The sequence below is a fragment of the Bos grunniens genome, chromosome 3, assembly GCF_055505025.1.
Source record: "Bos grunniens cultivar Pamir isolate PY7600 chromosome 3, Bosgru_T2T1.0, whole genome shotgun sequence".
NCBI lineage: Eukaryota > Metazoa > Chordata > Mammalia > Artiodactyla > Bovidae > Bos > Bos grunniens.
The window spans coordinates 88,632,401-88,638,891 of NC_141167.1; positions in this window are offsets into that span (position 1 = coordinate 88,632,401).

The window sequence follows — 6,491 nt, forward strand, 5'->3', positions numbered from 1 at the left end:
TAAAATAAATAAATTTAAATTAAAAAAAGAATATATATTTCAAAATACAAAGTTTTTAAGCAGCATTGGATGTTAAAAGTCTTTTCAAAGAAAAGCACACAGTAGGATTCCAGATGAAGTTCTCCTCAGCTGGCAGATAACTTCTGGGAAAAATGGAATGAGGTTTATCTGACAATGGCTCTCATCCTTAAAGGAGAAGAGCTCCATTCCTTCTAAGCTAGTGGGAACCGTTTACAGTAGCAGCCTTATCGTTAGTAATTGAATAAGTCACCAGGTGACATTAATTATACCTTCTTCTTTGGCTCCCTAAATTCCTTTTTAATAGACCTGAAAGAATTGCAATGATTAATATGAATTAAGAGCCATTTGCAACTTTTAGACTCAGTATTTTATTTTCTAATAAATCTATATTCTTTCCCTCTTATTGCAGGTAGAAAAATCCATATTTTCAATTTTTGTTAAGGAGTTTTCTTAGAATTACCAGTAACCAAAATCTTACCCTACATTAGTCAATGGTTCTTGGCAATTATAATGATCTAAAGTTTGGTATCTCTTGTAGGCTAATTTCTCACAGATTCCACAAGGATAAGAGAATGTATGCAAATTTTTGAACTGGGAGTCATTTTGACTGAGGATTTATAGAGATATCAACAGGCAAATTCTGTGCAATTTAAACACAAGAACTTTTGTCCAAACATAATACTTCAAAGGATTGGAGATTGAAGTAACCCTTTGATGAAACCTAAAAATTACTGGAAATGTTTAAATACTGAGGTTAAAATTACATTGAAGATAAAATCTGATTTCCTGTTTCTAAGTCTAAAAGCTTCCAATAAGGACCCTGGAGTTTCCTGGAATAATACACAGATCTTCTAAAACAGCAACTGGATGAGATGAGTGTGGTTAACTTGAAAGTGCAGATTAATTTCTTCAACACTACTCATATGTTTCAAAATTAAGAGGGAAAATTTCCAAGAGTGAGACATATTTGGGGTTTTATTGAATCCAAAATATTTTTAAGTATTCCAGTAGCTTGAAAAGTTTTTTAAGGTTTTCCACTGCTAAGACAGCTATCTAGTTTCCTTGGAGTAAATTTGTTTTATGAATCTAGTATTGAGAGCCTTTAAACTGTGGTACATCAACATGTAGCAGCTTTTGCAACTTGTGAAAGATAAGTAGGCTGTCACTGGTTACAAGTGGCTCAACAGCCTTCAGGAAATAAAACAGGCATTCAGGCTTGATGAGAAAGGAGAAATGCCTGTCTTATTTCCTGAAGGTCCTTGGACAGAGCCAATTATTCTTTTGAACTTTCTCGTAGCACCCCATGTCTACTTGGTGCAGAATTTGATACCATGCCATATACATAGGCTTTCTCATTTTCCACTACTTCTATAAGGCAATGGCACCCCACTCCAGTGCTCTTGCCTGGAAAATCCCATGGACGGAGGAGCCTGGTGGGCTGCAGACCATGGGGTCATGAAGAGTTGGACACGACTGAGCCACTTCACTTTCACTTTTCCCTTTCATGCATTGGAGAAGGAAATGGCAACCCACTCCAGTGTTCTTGCCTGGAGAATCCCAGGGACAGGGGAGCCTGGTGGGCCGCCGTCTATGGGGTCGCACAGAGTTGGACATGACTGAAGCGACTTAGCAGCAGCAGCAGCATAAGGTCTTTGAGTGCAGAAGTTACATCTTTTTGGTGTCCTATTTATTCAACAAATGGTTATTGAGCTTCCACTATAAACTGGGAACTGTATTATAATTACAATAGTGACTAGGGCAGCGCTCAAGTTGCTCACAGTTTTTCAAAGGAGACAGAAGAGTAGACAGTTATATTTTGTTATATTTTCTTTGACAAAGGGCTATTATTTAAGATGCATCAGAGTGATACTTAGTTGATGTCTACCTTGAGGAGACATCATCTAAACTTGAATATTTAGCCATTACCCAGCTAAGGAGAAAAATGTGGATGGGTGGAGAAGGGGGCAAAAAAAAAAAAAAAAGGTGTGGACAGAGGAAGCAAGCAAATGTGAAGGTATGTAGGAGAGAGAGCATGTTACATACAAGGAATTCATAATAATTCAACGTGACTGGAACAGAGCTTACCTATTGGAGAGTGACAAGGGATGAAGTTAGAAAGGTCAACAGAGCTAGATTATGAAAGGCTTTGGATGTCATACTAAAAAGTTTAGGCTTAATTCTTAAAGGATAAAGGAGGAGTCACAGAAGTATTTTAGCCAGGAAAATCACTAGCATATTTGTGGTTTACATAGATCATTTTTGCAGTAGTACAAAAGTTTCCAAGGCTACTGCAGCAAAATAGGCAAGAAATGACAAGAGATTGAAACAATTCAGAGGAGGTGGTGGGAAAGGAAGTTGTTTCAAGATTTATTGGCCATGAGGAGTGAGAAAGAGAAGTCTGAGATTAGAAGATTTCCAGATTTCTAAATGGTAGTATTAAGGAGAAATGGTTCCTTTCTCTCAAATAAGAAATAACAGTTTGGGTAGGATGTGGTGCAGAGTGCAGGAAATGAGTCATTCTGGTAGGCCATGTTGAGTTTGAAGTACCTTGGATAGTCTCAAGATCACCTAATATGATGTTTCTAGCGAGGAGATTGTTATGCAAAATATGAATTGTCCATGTGGTCAGGAAATTCTGTGAAGCTGGCTAACAAAATCCTGACTTTTTGGAAGGTTATGGAAGAATCTCATAGATCTCAACATCAGGGGGTAGAGTTGAGGCTCCCACATACTAGAAATTTGTCTGTAGCTACTGCTCCTCTTTCACCGAGGCAGTGTGGTTGTTCTGCTTCATTTCTGCTTCATTCTCTAAGCTTCTCTAGCAGGCTTAGTTATTGCTTCTCCAGAACATGGATTACATGGATCTAGGGTTGTCAAGAGGCTGACCTTGGCTCAACTCCATATGACTTAGATCTCTGCCTACTTGTTTCTACCTCTAAGTCTCCAAGTCTCAGTTATGAATTCCAGCGAGAGAGAATCTGATTGGCTCGCTATGGGTTAGGTGACCACATGTGGACAGAGGATGGGCTTATGTGTGTCCTAGTGCTGTCCCTTCTAGACTGTGGATTCTAAGAATGGAATGTGAGCAGGTAGGAAATGATGGGCTGAGAAAACAGGCGCCTGGCTGGAGTCCAGTGAGAAGAGTATTCAGTATATAAGTTTGAAAGTGTTAGTCACTCTGTGTCTGACTCTGTGACTCCATGGACTGTGGCCCACCATGGAATTCTACAGGCAAGAATACTGGAGTGGGTTGCCATTCCCTTCTTCAGGGGATCTTCCTGACTCAGGGATTGAACCCTGGTCTCATGCATTGACGGCAGATTCTTTACCATCTGATCCACCAGGGAAGCCCACATAAGTCTGAGCTGGAGATAAAGATTTGGGGAAGTAGTTAAAACCAAAGTATTGGTTGATATTACCTGGGGAAAGTTTAGACTCTAAGAAAAGATCAAGACTGAAAAAAGAACCTTGGGGAACAGCAGTGTTTAAGAAGCAATGACAGGAAGATAAGTTAGTGATAGAGACAAAGAAAAGAAGGGTAGTGCTAAAAAAACTAAGAAAGAGGAAGAGACCAACAGGGTCCAACCCTACAGAGGCTGAGTAAGATGAGAACGGAAGAATGGCAAGGAAACTAGTAGTGAGGACATATCCAGTGAGAGGCGGAGATAGAAGCCAGATTACAATGGGATGACATGAGTAGAAAGCCAAATAAATGAGAGGTGAAGGAGTAGAGACAATCTTTTTTAAAAAATTTGGCTTTGAACAGAATGGGGAAAATAAGGCTGAAGATGGATTTATGGTCCAGGAAACTTTTATATACTAATCAAATCTCCCCAGATTCTGGGCTGGGGAGATAACAAGGACAGAGCCAAGACAGTCAATATTTGATGAAGGCAAGTCGGGAGGGGGTTGAATAAGATGAACTGGAGCTCCAGAGATTGGGACAGTTTTCCACCAAAGTGACAGGGGAAATGGCATATCAGGGGCTGTGCTGTGTGTGTTACTGACTACATAATGGGGTGAAGTAAAGTTGCCCAGTCGTGTCCGACTCTTTGCGACCCCATGGACTGTAGCCTACCAGGCTCCTCCCTCCATGGGATTCTCCAGGCAAGAGTACTAGAGTGGGTTGCCATTTCCTTCTCCAGGGGATCTTCCCGACCCAGGGATCGAACCCGAGTCTCCTGCATTCCAGGCAGACGCTTTAACCTCTGAGCCACCAGGGAAGCCCATATAAGGGGGTAGTCAGCAACTATTCTTGAATAATAAATGAATAGATGCATGGAGTGGTGATTGAGCCAGTTTGCAGAACTTTGGATTCCATTTCTCTGGGGTCTCACTTTAAGGCAAGAGAATTGGGTGGTAAAGGCAGGCTGAGGTAGGGCTTGGCTTGCCAGCTTGAATGCTGAGTAAGACAAACACAGTGGAAAGGCCTTTCTCCTGTTCTTCAAGATACCCCAATGGAGGGAGGTGTGGGGGAGGTTCAAGAGGGAGGGGGCATATGTATATCTATGGCTGATTCATGCTGATGTTTGGCAGAAACCAACACAATACTGTAAGGCATTTATTCTTCTGTTAAGAATAAAGAAAGAAAAAAGATACCTGATGGCAACACCTTCAGTTACCTCACTTCTTAAGGAAGCCAAAACTTGGGATAGCAGGGACCGTGAGGACTAGGGATTATGGTTGTGATAAACAACCTTGGTTTGCTGCTGCTGCTGCTGCTAAGTTGCTTCAGTCGTGTCCGACTCTGTGCAACCCCATAGACGGCCTCCCACCAGGGTCCCCCATCCCTGGGATTCTCCAGGCAAGAACACTGGAGTGGGTTGCCAGGGGTCAGGAAACCCTAGATTCTAGCCACTTTCTGAAATTTACTGACCACTTGAGCCTACACAAATTGTGTAACTATGTATCTAGTTTCTTTATTTGTAACAAGTATGTGATGTGACCTTCTCTGCTCACTTTAGAGTACACATTTCACAAAATGCTTTCAAACATACATCTATGTGTATGTATTATAAATATTGTAAAGCAGGGCAGCTATAAGGCCCCATTAATTTATACTCCAGGCATTCTGAGAGTGTAGCTTGCTTGTGCAGAGTCCCCGTGGAGCTAATTCTAAGCATACAGGACTGTGCGCCAGGTTCCTTCTTGGCTGCTACACATATTGAGAGCTTGGCCTGACTGAGAGTGTAGAGCATTCCTGCTGGCACAGAAAGTGCCTGGAAGGAGAAGCATATTAAAATCACAAACTCATTACTTTCTCAAGATTAGGACACATAAAATTCAAACAGCTTTATAAATTGCCTCCAGAAATTGCAAGGCAAAAATTAACTCTGCCTCAAACTTTACATCCGCATTATGAATGCCACTTCCTTCTCTCTCCTAATTATGTCCATCTCCGTCACCATAAATCAAAAGACAACACAAGCATTTCCCTCTGCAGAGTTCCCCAGCTTCTCTATAGGAATGAAAGAAAACTAAAGACATAGCTATATTTATCATCTTTTAGCTCAGTTTCTGGATTCCTCTTAGGTCCTCTGAGTAACTTCCATCATTGCTTGTAGATTCAGATCATGTGGAAATAACTGCTGGTTTTCATGGCCGGCAGAAAGCGTACAAATTAAACTAGTAATACCTGGCAGCTGCGTCTCACTAACATTGTAAAGGTTAATGAGATAGTGCTTGTCAATCAATTTGTGTTCCTCGTCTTCATCTAAAAGCATTTATTATGCCAAACTGGACCAGACATGAGTGAGGGACTGTGCCATGTATACGCATTTCCCTGTCAATTGTGTGTTTTGAAATCAGATTTCTGGGTTCTTTGTTTTGTTCCTTCTCTGCGGCTTCATTTCCAAAACAATGACTTCACTGACCTTAAATTGTAAAAGCCAGTATTGTCACCAGAGGTTTTAGTTCTTCATTTGGCCTTTTCTCCTACCTTTTTCCCTACCATGACTCAAGTTATCAGATATCATTTGGAGTGAACAAAGAAGGATTGTTTTAAAAACAAAATAATGTAACCCATTTGGGCTGTGATTAATGGAACTTATAAAGAAATGATAAATGGATGTAAGAGAGAGAAAAGCTCAGTATTGATAAAGGTTATAATACAAAAGAGAGGGCCCTAATCCATAGGAGATGTACAGCTATAAAACTATGCACAAATTTGTTTCTGTCGAAGTCCACCAGAAATGTGACAATTCTCCTGGATGAAGGCATGATTCATAGAGGATGGCTGTAATCCATTGGAAACCACCTGCATTTCTTAATTCATCCTGTAAATGTTTGCAAAAGACTTTTAAGATCTGGCTTCTTAAAATGAAATACTTACAAATTATGGCTCATGGAGTCCACAACCAAAGCTGCATGGCCAGAAAGCTTAAAAACAGCTATTTCTCATATCAGCTGGAGTCTTAGAAAAATATGTTTTGTTCTTTTCTCTAATAGCTAATTACTACATGTGTAAGACA